Source organism: Felis catus, chromosome C2 (assembly GCF_018350175.1).
Source record: "Felis catus isolate Fca126 chromosome C2, F.catus_Fca126_mat1.0, whole genome shotgun sequence".
Classification (NCBI taxonomy): Eukaryota; Metazoa; Chordata; class Mammalia; order Carnivora; family Felidae; genus Felis; species Felis catus.
Window position 1 is genome coordinate 154,220,090 of NC_058376.1, and position 18,654 is coordinate 154,238,743.

General features: G+C 41.7%; 1 long non-coding RNA gene across 4 annotated transcripts in view; it reads right to left on the reverse strand.

The window, feature by feature from the left end:
• LOC123380192 overlaps window positions 1-16,134 on the reverse strand; it is a 40,305-nt gene extending 24,171 nt beyond the window's left edge. Inside the window, exons 1-2 of one of the 4 annotated variants that reach the window (XR_006585690.1) lie at window positions 15,921-16,124; window positions 14,992-15,308 (exon numbers count right to left, since the gene is read on the reverse strand). This is a non-coding gene — a long non-coding RNA (uncharacterized LOC123380192). Of the gene's footprint in view, window positions 1-14,991; window positions 15,309-15,920 lie in introns of all 4 variants that reach the window. The other 3 variants (XR_006585692.1, XR_006585691.1, XR_006585693.1) reach the window with 3 other exon arrangements.
• Window positions 16,135-18,654: the final 2,520 nt, after the last annotated feature.

Below are 18,654 nucleotides of genomic sequence, written 5' to 3' on the forward strand. Positions count from 1 at the left end.
CTATGTTTTAATGTTCTACATATCTGGGGCACAAAATTCTTACATTTTATGTAAACCTTTTTCATTGTAATTAATGCTGTTTTTTGGGGGGAAGTATTCATGTTAATGATGTGAATATACTCTCCTTCTCTTCAAGAAGTTTTGTCTTATGTCACCTTTTCTTTTAGGCCTAAAGTCTAATGTAATTGATTTTTATAATGATGCAAAGGAGTGAATATTTCCTCTTGTGTGTATATTCCTCTGACCAGCATTGTATGTTGAAAATAATGCTCTTTTCGTGCACCTGGGTGGCTCATTTGGTTAAGTGTCCAGCTCTTGGTTTCAGCTCCGGTCATGATCTCAGGCTTGTGAGTTTGAGCCCCACATCAGGCCCTATGTGACAGCGTGAAGCCTGCTTGGGATTTTCTCTCTCTTCCTCTCTCTGCCCTTCACCCACTCATGCTTTCTCTGTCTCTCAAAATAAATCAATAAACTTACAAAAAAAGATTTTTTCCCCATTATTTGATGGTACCACATTGGTCATAAGTCAGATGTCCATATGTGTTTGGGCCTGTTTTTGAACTCTATTTTGGTGAAATCTCTATCTTTGAACTAATATCACACTACTTTAATTACAAAAGTTTTATAATAATTTTTATATTGGTGGGGAAATCATGAAAACAAAAACCTCCCAGTCCAGAAAACCTCTCCACAAAGGTAAGAGAGAGAAGGTGGTTTCATTTTGAACACAAATTTAGTAAGAGTGTGATCTGCTCCGTGGCAAATCCAACCAAGATTGCAAGGACAGAAAGTTATCTTTTCCTCCGTGTAGCCAAGCGGATAGAAACCATTGTATCCATGTTCTCAAGATAAACGGCAACTAGTTCTCAAGTAACTGGACTTGGGAACATCATTTGTCATACATAATTGGCCACTTGTGTGGTAGGTGAATTGGCCATCTGTGTTGGGTAATCGACTTCTACGGAAGAAAGACAAATGTCTCATATCTTCATGACAAGAGGTAGGGGTGCAACTTGGAGCCAGGGCCTTCTAGAGTTAGGTTCCTACAGGAGTGATAGCTGGGTCGCTGCCCTTTAAGAGACAGCCTGCACAGAGGCAAAAGAAACATGGCAGTGTATACAACCCCCCGGGGAAAACGGGAGAGAGATCTGTCCATAGGGATTTCAGAATGTGTTGGGTGATGTCTCCAGAAGTGAGGGAGATGGCAAGCACAATTTTCCTCCCATTCCTCCAGCATAAACACGGGGACATCTGGGGGGATGTGGGGTTACACAGACACTTACTATTTAACCTGATAACAGCGTGCACTACACCCATGGGTTCTCCCGAGGACCCACCCACTCCAACCTCTCAAGTCTTGGCGCTGGGCTCGGGGCAAATTTTGCTAACGCTGCACATGCCACAGCACCCGGCCACTGTGCCACACTCAGCAGACTCACTGGGATGAGCCACCACCGAAGAATACCAGGCCCAGCCATCACCATGCTGCAACCAGCCAGGTGTCCGTGGTTGCCCATGTGTATAGCTCCCGGCCGCCATAATACTTTGGGGGATCTTGTACAAGACTACGGGCTCAGCACAAATTTCTCTAACACTGTCGCCCCACTTCCAAGTTCACCAGTAGGCACTCCTCCTCAGGCTGGCCTGCCTGTATCCCCCTAACACCACAGAGAGCAAGCACAGCCCACAAAAGGCAGAGAGTCATTGCAGACAACTACACTACAGACAACGGACCCAGACACAAGAGCAAGACATAAACAGCACACATGGGATAGTCTCCTGAAGTACCAGGTTCTGGGGAACAGGGGACACTGCACTGCAGGGCATTCTAGGACCTCCTTTTCATAAAGTCACTACTTCCAAGAGTAGAAGACACAGCTGACTTTCCTAACCCACACAAACTGGCACAGAGGAGCAGACAAAGTGAAGAGACAGAGAAATTTATCCCAAATGAAAGAACAGGGCAAGACCACAACCGGAGAGGAAAGTGAAACTGGTATAATTAATATAATTAATATAATTAAATTCTCTACATACATGGTAGAGAATTTAAGGCAATGATCATAAAGATACTACCTGGGCTTGAGAAAAGAACAGCGGGATGGAAGAAACAGAGGACCAAATTAGTGACCCAGAAGACAGAGAAGTGGAAAGAATTCAAGCTGAACAAAATATAAAGATAATTATGCAAAAGGAGAATAGACTTGGGGAACTCAAGGACTCCATAAAATGTAATAACATTTGCATTATAGGAGTTCCAGATGAGGAACGGAGAGAAAAGAGGACAGAAAACTTACTTGAAGAAATTATAGCTGAAAACTTCCCTTATCTGGGGGAAGGAAACAAATATCCAGATCCAGGACGCACGGAGAACTCCCATCAAAATCAACAAAAGCAGACTTATACCAAGATATGTTGTAATTAAAGTGGCAAAATATAAAGAAAAAATTTTTAAGCAGCAAGACTAAGGAAGGCAGTAACTTCCAAGGGAAAACCCATAAAGCAAGCAGGAGTTTTTAAAATAGAAACTTTCCAAATCACAAGGGAACGGCATGTTATATAGTCAAAGTGCTGAATGGGAAAAATCTGCAGCCGAGAGCACTCTCACCAGCAACCATACAGAATAGAAGGAGAGATTAAGAGCTTCCCCAACAAAAACTAAACTAGCCCTGAAAGAAAGATGAAAGGGCACCCTTTGAGGGAAAAGGGAGACACCCAAAGTGACACAAAGTGCTACAAAGGTAGCAAACACAAAAGCAGTAAAAATGAATGTTTCTGTAAAAAAAAAAAAAAACACAGTAGTCAAGGAACTCACAAAATAAAAGGATATATATATACATAATACATGTATATACAACAATATATACATAAATGTGGGGAGGAGAGAAGTAAAGAACAGGCTCAAACTTAAGTGACCATCAACTTAATATAGACTGCTATATGCACAGGGAGTTATATGGGAACCATATATCAAAAACCACTAATAAATATGTAAAAAATAAAGAGAAAGAGATCCAAATATACCACTAAAGGGAATCAGGAAAACATGAAAGACAAAGGATCAGAGAAAATCTTCAGAAACAACCACAAAATAGATAATACAGCGACAAAATACACATCTATCAATTATTAATTTGGATACAGATGGATTAAATGCTCAAAGCAAAAGACACAAGGTACATATACTGCCTATAAGAGACTCATTTTAGACCTCAAGACACCTACAGATTGAAAATGAGGGGATGGAGATATACTATCACACAAATTGAGGTCAAACAAAAGCTGAGTTGCAATACTTGTATCACACAAAATAGACTTTGAAACAAAGTCTGTAACAAGACACTATATTATAATAAAGGGGACAGTCCAACAAGAAGATATAACAATTGTAAATATTTATGCGCCCAACACAGGAATGCCCAAATATATAAAACAGTTAATAACAAATATAAAGGAACTAATTGATAATGATACAATAGTTAAAAATCATTAGCTGGGATCAAGTGGGATTTATTCTTGCATTGCAAGGGTAGTTCAATATTTGCAAATAAATCGTGATACATCTCATCAGTAAGAGAAAGGATAAGAACCACAGGATCATCTCAAGGGACACAGAGAAAGCATTTAAGAAAGTACAACATTCATTCACAAAAAAAAAAAAAAAAACCTCCAGCAAGTAGTTTTAGAGGGAACATACCCTAGCATAATAAAGGCCATCTATGAAAAACCCCCAGCTAACATCATCCTCAACAGGGAAATACTGAGAACTTACGCCCTAAGGTCAGGAAGAAGATAGGGATGTCCACTCTAACCACTTTTAATCAAATAGTACTCCAAATCCTAGCTCAGTAATCAAACAAAAAAGGAAATAAAATCATCCAAATCAGTAAGGAAGAAGCAAAACTTTCACTATTGACAGATGACGTGATACTCTATATAGAAAACCAAAACATCTCCACCAAAAACCTGCTAGAACAAATAAATTCAGTAAAGTTGCAGGATACAAAAGCAATGTACAGAAATCTATTTCATTTTTATATACCAATAATGAAGCAGCATAAAAAAATTTAAGAAAACAATTCCATTTACAATTGCACCAAAAATAAGATACCCAGGAATAAACTTAACCAAAGAGTTGAATTGTGCTCTAAAATCTATAGACCACTCATGAAAGAAACTGAAGACAACACAAAGAAATGGAAACAATATTCATGCTTATTATTGGAAAAACAAATATTCTTAAAATATCTGCCCTAAGCAGTCTACAAATTTAATGCAATCCCCATTAAAACACCAACAGCTTTTTTCACAGAGGCAGGAAAAATAATCCTAAAATTTGTTTGCAACCACAAAAGACCCCAAATAGCCAATACAATCTTTGTAAAGAAAAGTAAACCTGGAGGCATCAGAATTCCAGACTTCAAGTTATATTACAAAGTTGTCGTTGTCAAAACAGTATGGTACTGGCACAAAAAATAGACATTGGCCAACAGAACAGAGTAGAAAACCCAGAAATAATTCCATACTTATATGGTCAATTAATCTTCAACACAGCACCAGAGAGTATCCGATCAGAAAAGGACAGTCTCATCAACAAATGGTCCCGGGAAAACTGGACATACAAAAGAAAAAAAACGGGACCACTTTATTACACTATACATGAAAATAAATTCAAAATGCATTAAAGACCTAAATGTGGGCTCTGAAACCATAAAAATCCTAGAGAACATGGGCAGTAACCTCTTTGACATGGGCCATACCAACTTCTTTCTAGATATGTCTCCTGAGGAAAGGGGAACAAAGAAAAATTAAACTATCGGAGACTACATCAAAATTAAAAGCTTCTGCACAGTGAAGGAAACAATCATCAGAACAAAAAGGCAAGCTATGGAATGGGAAAAGATATTTGCAAATGACATATCTGATAAGGGCTTAGTATCCAAAATATATAAAGAATTTCTAAAACTCAACACCTAATAAAACAAATAATCCAATTAAAAAAATGGGCAAAAGACATGAACAGACAATTCTCCAAAGATGACACACACATGGCCAAAAGACACAGGAAAAGATGTTCATCATCACTTGCCATCAGGGAAATGCAGATCCAAACTATAATGAAATATCACCTCACACCTATCAGAATGGCTAAAATCAACAATACAAGAAGCAACGATCGTTGGCGAGGATGTGAAGAGAAAGGAATCTTCATGGGGTGTTGGTAGGAATGCAAACCGGTACAGCCACTGTGGAAAGCAGTATGGAAATTCCTCAGAAATTTAAAAATAGAACTACCCTACAATTCAGCAATTGCACTATTAGGTGTTTACCCAAAGAATACAAAAATACTAGTTCAAAGGGATACATACACCCCAATGATTATAGCAGCATTATTTACAATAGCCAAGATATGGACACAGTCCAAGAGTCCACGGATTGTTGAATGGATAAAACAGAAGTGGTCTGTATATGCAATGGAATATTTTATTCATCCATAAAAAATGAAATCTTTCCATATGTTATGCAACAATATGGTTGGAGCTATAGAGTATAATGCTAAGCAAAATAAGTCAGAGAAAAAAATACCACGTGATCTGATACATATGTGGAATTTAAGAAACAAAACAAATAAGGGAAAAAGAGAGAGAGACAAATCAAGAAACAGACTGTTAAGTATAAAGAATAAACTGATGGTTACCAGAAAGAAGAGGGTAGGGGGAGGAGTGAAATAGGGGATGGGGATTAAGGAGTGAACTTTTGATGTTGAGCACTAGGTGCTGTATGGAATTGTTGAGCCATTCTATTGTACACCTGAAGCTGACAATGACATTGTATGTTAACTAACTGGAATTAAAATAAAAACTTAAAAAAATAACAAAGTGTAGAAATTAAAAACTGCCAACCAAGGATAATCTACCCAGAAATGTCACCCTTCAGAATTGAAGGAGAGGGGCACCTGGGTGTCTCAGTCAGTTCTGTGCCCAACTCCTGATCTCGGCTCAGGTCATGATCTCATGGTTTATGAGCATTATCCCCACATCAGGCTCTGCACTGACAGCGTGGAGCCTGTTTGGGATTCTCTCCCCTCTCTGCACCTACTCTGCTTGCACTCTCTCTCTCAAAATAAATATTAAAAAATTTAAAGAATTGAAGAGGATATTGAATTTTCCAGACAAACAATACCCGAAGAAGTTAACCACCACTAAGCTGGCCTTAGAAGGAATGTTAAAAGGACTTTTTAAAGCTGAAAAAGAAAGGAGCCCTAATTAGTAACAAGAAAAATGTATGAAAGTATACATCCTACAGTTAAACATAAATAGTTAAATTAGAAAAAAATATTGGGGGTGCCTGGGTGGCTCAGTCTGTTAAGTGTCTGACTCTTGATTTCAGTTCAGGTCATGATGTCACAGTTCATGAGTTCAAGCCCCATGTCGGGCACCATGCTGACATGCAGAGCCTGTTTGGGATTCTCTCTCCAACTCTCTCTACCCCTTCCCTGTTCACTCATGCTCACTCTCTCACTCTCTCTCTCTCTCACTTAAAAATAAAGAAATAACATTGGGGTATCTGGGTGGCTCAGCCAGTTAAACATTTGACTCATCATCTCATGGTTGTGGGATCAAGCCCGGCATAAAGCTCCAGGCTGACAGTGCAGAGCCTTCTTGGAATTCTCTCTCTCTCTCTCTCTCTCTCTCTCTCTCTCTCTCTCTCTCTGCCCCTCCCCTGCTCATGTTCACATGCTCTCTTTTTCTCTCTCAAAATAAATAAACTTAAAAAAAGAAATAATATCATGATGATGGTAGGCTAATTACTTATAATCTGCTGTGAAGGTTAGAAGACAAAAGTAGTAAAAATAACAAAATACAATGTGTTAAAGGATACACTGTAAAAAATGTAAACTGTGACATCAAAACCATAAAACCTGGGGAGTGATGTAAATAAAAATGTAGAACTTTAGAATGCATTGAAATGTAAGTTATTATTATTATCAGCTTAAAATAGACCATTATAAATTTAAGAAGTTTTATATAAGCCTTGTGGTAACTACAAAGCAAAAACTTCCAGTAGGTACACAAAGGATAATAAGAGGAATCTAAGCATGCCAGTAGAAATAATCATGAAATCACAAAGAAAGGAAGAGAAGGAACAAAGTTATTACAAAACAGCCAAAAAACAATGAACAAAATCGCCGTAAGTCCATAACCGTTAATAATTATGCTAAATGTAAATAGCCTAAATTTTCCAATCAAAAGACACAGTGACTGAATAGATACATAAGCAAGACCTAAGGATATGCTGCCTATGAAAGTAGTTATTTGCATTTAATGCCTACTTTGCATTTAAATTACAGATTTATTGTTTTTAAGAGGGCATCAGAAGCAAGTCATTGACCACAAATCAATTCATGAGACACAATAGCTTAATGCCTTTTGAGACAATATTAGGTAACAGTAACCTATTTTTGAAGCAATGATTAAAAAGTCACTCCTGTAGCTTTTGATGATTCCTTTACTAGGTTTCATTAGGATCCAATTTGCATGTATTATCTTATTATGATCAGAATCCAGTTAATATTAATTATCTTATGTTCAAACACTGAAAATTTTCACCTTTTTGAAGGTGTTAGGAATCCTTTTAAAATATATCATGGAGCTAGCGTTCCCTTCTCTGAGGACGTGGCAGATTCATTCACTCACTCTGTGCTCCAAACCTCTAGAATGAATTCCTATACTGCAGAGAACAGAAGAATAAAAGCTGAACTTATCCTTAGAGTTAGGAGTCTTGATACAGTTTAGCTCCCACCAGTTGGAAATGTTTGCTCTAACTTGAATCTGGACTTAAATAAGGAGACAGTATGCAAGGTGTCTATTTTGCAGGTATTGGTTACAGTGGGAGTATCCTGGCTCAGAAGATAGATTTTGCTGCAATTTCTGGTTACCCAGATCACACATAAGGTGATAGGTTTCTAAAATTAATGTTCTGGTAATAGTTTTCTGTTTGCCATATTTTAACTGAGTTTCTGTTCTTATAAATTGGCACAGTTTCCTGGTTGAGACAAGCGAAGCACTTTTCTTTACAAGTCAGTGAGCTATGTTGTTCTGAGAGTTACCCCAAGGGGCCCGGCCTGGAGACCGCTCCCCTGGCTCTTCCAACAGTTTTGTAAATCTCATCCCGCGAATTACATTCAATGTCTGCTTAAACTATCAACAGTGACGGTTATCCACAACTCATCTCTGACTGATATGGTATCTGGTACCCAAAGGAGTTCAGACAATAGCATCCTTCAAGTGCTTATTGAAAACAACTATGTCATAGACTAGTTAGCAATAGGATCTTGGACGAGAAAGATACCTGTAAGCTTAATCATGAGTTGATTCCAAGGACTTGCGTTGTTCTAGAAGGTATCTTTACTGAAGCAAATCAACCTGGCCCTGGTACCAGATATGTAGCTACTGATGAGGAAAATGCTAACTTCTCCCTTCTCTGATGAGTAATAAGTAGAAGTAGGATCTCCTGGAGGGATAACAGTCCTACATTGATGGTCTTGCCTCGAGACCATCGACTCTCTGATTCTCATGATTTACTAAGTGAAATAAGCCAGACACAAAAGGACAAATATTAAGTGACTCTCCTTATATAAAATACCTAGAAGAGGTACATTCTGAGACAGAAAGTGGATTAGAAGTTTCCAGGAGCAGGGAACAGGGCAAATGGAATGATTGCTTAGTGGGTACAGGCTTTGTTTGGAACGATAGAAAAGTTTTGGAAACAGATCACGGTGACGGTACACCACACTGTGAATGTATTTAATGTCACCAAATAGTATACTTCAAAATGGTTAATGTGACAAATTTGCTATTTATATTTTAGCACAGTAATTTTTAAAAATTTTTTTAGTGTTTTATTTTTTGAGAGAGACAGAGTGTGAGTGGGGGAGGGGCCGAGAGAGAGGGAGACAGAATTCGAAGCAGGCTCCAGGCGCTGAGCTGTCAGCACAGAGCCGGATGCGGGGCTCGAACCCACGAACCGTGAGATCATGACCTGAGCCGAAGTCTGATGCTTAACCAACGAGCCACCCAGGCACCCCATGGCACAGTAATTTTTTTAAAGAAGAAATTGAAGTTCTTCTTAAATTTGTTCTCTAACCAACCTAGGTAGAGAGGCTCTTGGTTCCTGGGCAATTCCACCTTGAATTAAGAGTGAACTTCCTGTAGTAAGTGATAGCATTGTGCCCTACTGGAACGTGTATATGACCTGGAGTGTCACAGATAATGCATTAGGTACAATTATTTCAACAACCTCCCATTTGGAGAGTGTAAAGGGATAACAAAACACAAGGATGATCACAGTGCCAGGCCCCATCTTCTAAATACAGGATCACAAAGTAATTCTCGTCTATAAAATAATTATTGTAAGCAAATTTAGGTTTTTGAAATTTAGTACCAGGTCTTGTAAAAAAATCATAGCAAATAAGGAATGGTATCTAAGGGAAGGATACAGAAGAAACCTTCTGGTTTCATGCCTATCTATAAAGCTAATCTTCTGAAACTATGACTTATGTGCTTGTGGTTCACTGAAAGAAGTACCTTGGTCTGTGAGCACAAGTCGTTCCAGAAACATGCTTATAATACAAGCACTTGTATATCAAAGCGGATCTCAAGAACTGTGGGCTTAGTCGCGATCATGCGACGTTCGGCCTCACGTACTAGTCCCATTACAAGACATCGCTCATTTATCAAGTTAAAATCTGTTAGAAATGTTTGCCCATCTTGCGGAATACTCCCAGAACAAGTTATTCCCGATCCAACGCTTTACTGTATTCCTTTTACCCAATAAACACTTACCTTTCACCAATAGAATTCCATCTGCTGTTCCCCTTACGAGGTTAATTCTGCCTCTATAGAATTAAGATATCTGGGGGCTGGGGGGAGAAGGGGGGAGGGGGGAGAACCCACGTGTACTTTCATTTCCTTTCTGCGAAAGTATCATTTGAGGCATTGCTGTCTTCCTGCAACGTGGAGAAATTGGAAGCAGTCGCCTCAGGCACCAAACTACTCTTGAAATTCTGTTCTTCTGCAGTTTATCTAATGGTCTCAATTCCCTTTGCATCTTGGAGCTGCGAGGCTGACACTTTTGAAGGCAGGTGTGCTTATCTCTGTGGGCGGGTCCTGAAGGAGTAAGAGCCCAGCCCCAGGAGCTCCGTGGACTTTAATCTTTAATAACAGAGACTGTTTTTACTCCCTGGCAATTTTAGCGTCCGCTGGCTGGCTGCATGTTTTTCCCAACAGCTTTCTATATGAGGGAGAGCTGCTCACGGGCTCTTTAGACACCGCTCGTTAGAGCCCCTGGAAGGGACCTGCCCCCCCTTCTCAGGCAGAGGCCACTGTGGGGATTTTCAGCTGTTGACACTGTTCCTCGTTCATACTGCGGTTCACCGGATGATGGCTTATTGTCAGCGGGTGGAGGAAAAGTTACACTGGAAGCCAAGGGGTTTGTCTTTGCTCCGATTCCAATTCAACGTCGTCTTTTCTTTCTATATTCTGCAAATTTGATCGTTTGGTTTCGAGAAATAGGAGGTAAATTAAACTCAGTGGGCTGTCGGGCATGCCTATAGCTTTAAGACAGTGAAGAACAGGTGCTCTAAAATCCACAGCCCTTTCAATTAATTTAGTGGACTCACTTGGATCTAATTCTATGAAAAAACCCAGTTAGCGGCCATCCGGCTGTCAATCAGAGACTCTTGAGTGAGGAGACAAGCCAAGCAATAGGATTAAAGGAAAGTAATGATATTTGCCACGTAGAAGACTTTACTTCATGAAAAGGGAAAGCAAAGCCAACTGGTGTTACACTGGATCAACTTGAAGTTTGTTTCTATACTAGTGTGTTTTTCTCTATAGGTTTTCTGAAGAAGTCCATAAAGATGGTCTTTTTTACTTTTATGACCAAGTAGGTTTGGTCATAAGAGTAAAATTATATACTATAGTTGCCATAAAAATAAAAAAGACCCTACAGAATCTGACTGATGCCTGAAGGTCACAGTCCTTTTGTTATGACTAGGTGGAAAAGTTTTCTGCTTTGAAGACCAGGCCCCCTGGCTCCGTATCGATTATACTATTTTTGAAACACAAATGTTTCCCGTTCCCCACTTATCGTAGCCCTAATACACTAGAAACACCTAAAGACCCAAGGCAGGTCAGCAGCGGACATTTGTAATATTTAAAACAAGTAACTTCTGGAATGTAAAATGCAGCACTGTAGAAAGATTCAAAGAAAAAAAGAAAAGAAAAAAAAGGAACATGACATTTCGTTTGTTTGGGAAACCCATGTGTCCATCAATAGAGGAATGCATAAATGGTATATATACACCACATCTTTATCCAATCATCTATTGATATATATGCATATGTATCTGTATCCATTCATCTATTGATGTGTTATAGATGTGTGTGCATGTATATATATACACATATGTTGCCATTTGCAACATGGTTGGAGCTTATTTGCAAAATAAGTCAGTCATATGTGGATTTCACTCACGTGGAATTTAAGAAACATAAACAAAGACAAAAAAAAAAACGATTCGTAACTACGGAGAACTGATGGACACCAGAGGGGAGGGGGTAGGGGATGGATGAAGTAGGAGATGGGGGTTAAGAATACTTATGATGAGCACCAAGTAGAGTTGTTGAATCACTATATTGTATACCTGAAAGTAATTTAACATGTTAACTGGAAGTAAAATAAAAACTTAAAAAGCCAAGGGAAAAAACCTCATACGGTGATCATTTGTTGTCAATAAATAGAGATCTTGTCTTTTAAAAAACAAACATGAGGAGTGCCTCAGCGGCTCAGTCGGTTAAGTGTCAGACTTTGGCTCAGGTCATGATCTCTCGGTTTGTGAGTTCAAACCCCCCGACCCCATGGGGTTCTGTGTTGATCCTGCAGAGCCTGCTTGGGATTCTGCCTCTCTCTGCCCCTCCCTCACTTGTGCTCCAGTGCTCTCTCTTTCAAAATAAATAAAGTTTAAAAAAATTTAAAAAACATTGTTAAAAAAAGGAATAGGATATATACATTTTTGTATACTTACGATATTTCAATAAGAAGTTAAAGGGAATGAAAAGTAAACACAGACTATTTTACTTTTTATTTTATTTTATTTTAAGGAGGCTCCACACCTGGTGCAGAGCCTAATGTGGGGCTCGAACTCACAACCCTGAGATCAAGATCTGAGCTGAGATGGAGGGCTGGACACTCAGCCAATTAAGACATGCAGGCACCCCCATGGAGTATTATAAAAGCGATAACAAGGATTCCTTTCCAGACTGACAAGAATTAGACAACTAAAATAACATCCAGGACTCTCAGGGATATAAGAAAATGTGATAGCTCTTGCACTCTTAGTGGGATCGTCACCCGGCACCACATCCTTGGGAAGGAAAAATGTAAGACTAATTAGGACACAACTCCACTCCCGGAAATATACCAAGAAACGCTCATTTAAGTCCCCAGGGACCATGGATAAGCTCAGCAGCACGAGTTCTTTGCACGGGCTATAAAACACGTAATAGGTATTGCACACAAAGTGCCTGGGATGCCAGTACCTTTCACGTACGAGGGGCCACACGCATGTTCGCTAAGGAACCAAGAGCAGAAGATACTGGGTCATACCTGGCTGAGTACAGGATGACACGTGGAAACCAAAGCTATCCACTTAAATATTACTCCACGAAATCCATTTGTAGCAGTAAGTAAGACATTTATTTTCCTCTTGATTTCTAGGCTCGCGGAGAAAAGCGGAGAGGGAGGAAAAAAAAAAAAAAAGGCAGAAAAAAATTACTGGCCGAAGAGTAAACGCATGAAAAGAGGTAATGAAGCCTGAAGCAATTCGGGTTTCTAAAATGTCTCTGGAGCCACAGGAAACCTCAGGAAGCCATTCTGGACGATATGGATGATGATGGCCCGAAAAGCCACAGGGGCAGACAAGGACTCATAAAGTGAGGGGACAAGCAAAGAAAGTATATTTAGCTGCCACGGTGAGTGGCAGCCAAGTAATGAGAAAATAAGGCCTGGGAGCCGAAGACAAATCAAAGAGCGAGAAGACAGGCAGAGGTGAACCACCTGGAGAGCTAATGAGGTTCAAGCTTCTGAGTCCCTCCCTTGCCCAGCCCCCCCCCCCCCCCCGAGGGTCTGCACCTGATTTGGCATTCTTCCTTACCAAGATAACCTCCCCAAGTTTGATAAGCCCAACAGAAGCCAAGCGTGTCCCGTGTAAGGTCTCCCCTCTAGAGATATGCCTTGTCACTGTGTCCTACTTCTGTTGGAAGTAAAGGCCTTACGGGTGCCATTTGTCCCGTTGTGTGATTCCTAGAGCTTGGCCTGGAGGGTTAGGGAGAAAGGGTCCCAGAGATCAGCTAACCGTCCAATAGTTTCCCTCCCCCCCCCCACCCCATCGGCGCAAAATAAATGCTGGTGGGGATTAATTACCCCAGGACAAACTCAGAGCAGCAGCAGCTGAAACACCAAGAAGAAGGTGTCTTCGTCCTGAGTCCCCCCACGGGGTGAAGGAAGCAATCAGGGGGGCTGGTGTCCCTCTGCCGTCCGTAGCTTATCAAATTAATTACACAGTTCAGCTCTCTCCTGGGTGCCCAGAAATAAAATCCAAAAGAACTGGAAATCCTTTGAAAGGACACCAATAGGTCGCCAGCCGGATTCACGTTTAACATCATGAGGATCGATTGCCTTTGTAACTGGGGGTTGCAGAAGGAGACCGCGGAACCCTGCATAATTGCTACATCCGGGCAGAGATTGTCAGCATCCCACAGACCTGGAAACCGGTCCGGCCTCCTGCAGCGTCTCATTATTGCCCTCGGTGAGCTAAATAAACGTGTAATCTGGAACCGCTGGCATAAATTACCTATTTCACAGCCTGCTCCGGGAGCATGAAGAAAAATCAGGGAGAGACAAAGGGAGTCTTTCTTGCGATGCCATGCACTGAGGGCAAATTAATGAGACAGTTTAGGCAGCTCATTAATTAAGCGAGCTGACCCCTGAAGGGTAATACACAGCAGCTGGAGGGGTCCAGCCAATCCAAGCGAGGAGGTGTAGATGCGCCCCCCGCACCGCCGCTCGACTCGACAGAATTTACTGTCGCTTAGCGCCTGGCCCCCCTTTCAAAGCTTGGGCCTGGCAGCTTCCGGATCACCGGGGAAACGGTCGGGATGCAGTCTCTTGGGCCGCATCCGGACCCGCTGAACCTGCAAGTCAAGACCCCTAAACGACGCATGGGCGCAATCAAGTTTGAGAAGCACTGGCTTAATGGAGTACTATTTAGATGTCCCCAAACTGCCCCCAGGGCTCTCTGAGGTCGGAGATCTGAGAACACACGCAGTGCGTGAAGTTGCACAGGCTTTAGCATCACACCCCGAAAATACAAATGCTAGATCGCCTTTCACCAGTTGCGCGCCCTCGGGTAAATTGTCAACCTCGGTGGTTTCCCTTTCCTTAACCACAAAGCCGGGTAACAGAACAGTGGACCTTGGAACGACACGGGTTGGAAATGAGAGGCCACTTATATTTTTTTTTCATAAAAAAAAAAAAGGACAGGGCTGTACTGTAAACGTGTTTATGATTTTCTTAACACTTTTTCTCTAGCTTACCCTGTGGCGAGAATTCAGTACATAATACACGTAATGTACAAAATAAGTGTTGACTGTTTATGTTATCAGTAAGTCTTCTCATCGACAGCGGGCTATTAGTCATGTTTTGGGGGAGACCAGTGTTACACAAGGATTTTTGACCGCTAAGGAATCAGTGCCCCTAACCCCCATGTTGTTTGGGGGTCAACTGTATTATATATTTTTTTTACAGGATGGTGGGGTGCTTGCCAAGCTCAGAGCATGTGGCCTGCAGCGAGCCCTCAATGTAAGTTTGCTTTTAATGTTCCCACGATTTGGGGTCTAGAGACTGAAGGCATGATTTGGGAAAACATACCTGGATGCGATGACCTCTGCTGCTAGCCTTGATTATATGATTGCCGACCCTCTGTTGGCTTCCTGGGCTCAGTTCTCCGCAGCAAATACGAGGACTGCCTCCGTGGCATCGTTTGAATTCCAAACACTCCTCTTACCTCTCAGTGCAACTGTGGGATTAGCTCATTTTTCCAGCAAGCTTTTTTTTTTCCTTTCTTCCCCAGGAGTTGCAGCTTTCAAAAAGTAGGCCAAAGTAGAAAATGTGCTGGTCTTTGCACAAATTATTTGCAATTCAGCAACATGCAGATACTCCACTGGACCATCTCCACATTTAGGCATCTCGAAGGAGCAGACACAGAGGGGAAAAGTCTAAGACTTTTTTTTTTTTTTTAATTCTGCTAGAAATGGGGTTAACCCAAAAGCCCAGGTTTCTAGAGTCCAGAAAAATAATTACTTTAGAAATCAGGGGGGGATGTGGGGAAGATCCTGGCAGGTGGTCTAGGGGGATATAGTCCATATGAAGAATACACAGGAGCGCCTGGGTGGCCTAGTTGGTTGAGCATGGGACTCTTGATTTCAGCTCAGGTTATAATCTCGGGAGTTGGGAGTTTGAGCCCCGCCTTGGGCTCTGTGCTGATGGCATGGAGCCTGCTTGGGATTCTCTCCCTCTCTCAAAATAAATTAAAAAAACATTAAACATATGTGTATTTAATATATATATACACACACACACACACACACACACACACACACATACAGGGTTATCTCTCTTCTATCCCTAACTATGTGAGCCTATATTCCCACACAATTCCTTGATAGGCTCTCTGTCCCTTCCAGAATATAAACAAAAATCTTACAACAGTGAGAGGAAATGAGAGCATAAGAATCCCGCATACTAGGTAGGTACAGACGAAGGAATGCCGAGTAGTAATCCACAAAAAGGACTCTTACCTTAAAAAGGACTTCTCTGTGCCGTCATAAGACTGGAGGTAAAATTCTTAAGATGCACTTGAGAGTAGCTGCAAACTTCAAAGCAGTGCTTCTCAAACACTACAGGGCATCAGAGATACCCAGGGAGCTTGTGCGATAACCCATTTCCGGGTTCCGTCCCTGCTATCTGAGTCAGCAGGTCTGGGGAGGAGTCTGAGAATTTGCATTTCTAACAAGCTTGCAGGTGATGTGGATGTTGCGGGTGCCCCAACTACACCTGCACGGGGGCAGGGACGGGGCGAGGAGCACAGATACAGAACACATTTCATGTTTGCTTCACTCCTTCTTTGTCTCCTTTTACCCTGACACATACATCTGAAAAGGGAGTCTAAAATGCCCCGGCAAGCCTGGGCGGCTCAGTTAGTTCAGCGTCTGACTCTGCCCTCGGTCATGATCTCGCCATTCCCAAGTTCGAGCCCCGCCTAGGGCTCTGTGCTGACAGCTCGGAGCCTGGAGCCCACTTCAAGTTCTGGGTCTCCCTTTCTTTCTCTGCCCTCCCCCATTCATGCTCTGTCTCTCTCTCAAAAATAAATAAACATTTAAGAAGGAAATTTTTAATGCCCTGGTTAGGGTCTCTGCCAATGACTGCGTATGGATATCTTAGTTTTCATTTCTATTTGTATCTGTTAATATTATACGCGAGTTCCTACTGCCAAACCTGGCCCTTTCCCTAGATCCGGGGGTGGGGAGTTGGGGAGGTGGCCTGGTGTAGGGCTTAGGAATGGGGCTGGGCCAGGGCTCAATGCTGCAATTTCTGCTTGGCCACTCGTCTGCTTACACAGTTGTTGCTTTATATTTCTGTGCTTCTGTTTCCTGTTGTTTTGTTTGCTTGCTTTTGTTTTTTTTAATAGAGATCCTAGCACTACCTCCTTTTTAGTGTGTATGTGAGGTTTAAATTAATAAATATAAGGAATATAAGGAAGCCATTCACCACAAGATTTGGCACAAAGTCTTTGAATTCAAGTTAGGCACGCTTATAGGCAGGAGAACAAATATCTCAAATGTCAGGATGCCGCTGAGCACGATAGGTTATTTTCTTCCGTGATGTTTAGATAAATTGCCCCTGGTCTGAAGAGGCTCAGTATCCTCATTTTTTAACAGAGATGAAAAAATCGAACCTCTTGTGGTTACTTGGGTTATTTGCCCAAATAAACAGCAGAGTCGAGATTTGCTCCTCAGTCTTATCCTGTCCAAAGCCTGTGGTTTTATTCCCCCCCCCCTTCTCCCTCCCTCTTTCTCATTAATGTATATATTTTTGGAGTATGGAGCTTGATGGATTCTTTGAAGCCACTCTACCACACCTCCCAGAGCACTCTCCTGAAGGCATACATATTTGACAATATGGTGAAACGGTTATCAGGAGGCTCAATCACATCCACTTTGGTGGAAATCAAATTAGATTGATATGTTAAGGGCTGTTGTTCTCATTGTAAACTGTTAAGGTGGGAATGAAGTCCCTAAATGAGAACTTTATTTTTTTATGGTTTTTTTTTTTATTATTTATTTTTGAGAGAGAGAGAGAGAGAGGCAGAGAGAGAGAGGGAGACAGAGAATCCCAAGCAGGCTCCGCACTGTCAGCACAGAGCCCAATGTGGAGCTCGAGCTCACGAACTTCGAGATCATGACCTGAGCTGAAATCAAGAGTCAAACGTTCAACCGACTGAGCCCCCCCGGGGGCCCCTAAATGAGAACTTCAAAATGAGGATTGTGCATAAAAACAAAGAGCTTCCCTTCATGCAACACTATTAGGGATTAATTTTACAATTCTCTTAATAAAAATATTTCACAAAGACTCTAGGTTGAAGTAGGAAGCCTGAGCATGCATCATTTCCCCTTCCTTCTTAAGGGGAAATGAAAATACGGAAATAAGGTAAAGACTAAACCAACAGAGGGGCGGCCGGGTGGCTCGGTCAGTTGGGCAACCAACTTCGGCTCAGGTCATGGTCTCACAGTTCACGAGTTCAAGCCCCGTGTCGGGCTCTGTGCTGACGGCTCAGAGCCTGGAGCCTGCTTCGGATTCTGTGTCTCCCTCTCTCTCTCTGCCCCTCCCCTGCTCATGCTTTGTCTCTCTCTCTCTCACACACAAACAAACAGTCAAAAAAAATTAAAAAATAAAAGACTACACCAATAATGGCTAAGGGAGTGAAGGATGCCACAGAGGCCATCAATGTGTCAGCGATTACAACAACGATTTTAGATACAATAGGGAGAATAACCACAACCTATAGTGTTAGGAGGCACTAGCAGAAGACATAGGGATGTCTGCTGTAGGAATCCTAGACGGGCTCTGCCCTGAAAGACAGCAGGGACAGCAGTGCTTCGACCGAGATTCGTGTGCAGATCTTTTACAGAGCGCCCTGTGGCAGTCAGCAACCGCATGATCCCTAACCTCCTCTCCAAGGGCACATGCCTTGGCATTTTGCCAAAATCAAACAACAGACAGGTCTTTCTTCTAGAAGGAAATCGAATAGAATGACTACAAAAAGCTAGGGATGTTGATGCCTTGGGGGGCGAAACCTCATTTTGACCTTTGGTGCATCTGCCTCCTGATATTCAGCTCTGTACCTGCTCACACTAAAGTTTTTTTATGTTTATTTACTTTTGAGAAAGAGAGAGAGGCAGAGAAGGAGGGAGACACAGAATCAGAGGCAGGCTCCAGGCTCTGAGCTGTCAGCACAGAGCCCCACACGGGACT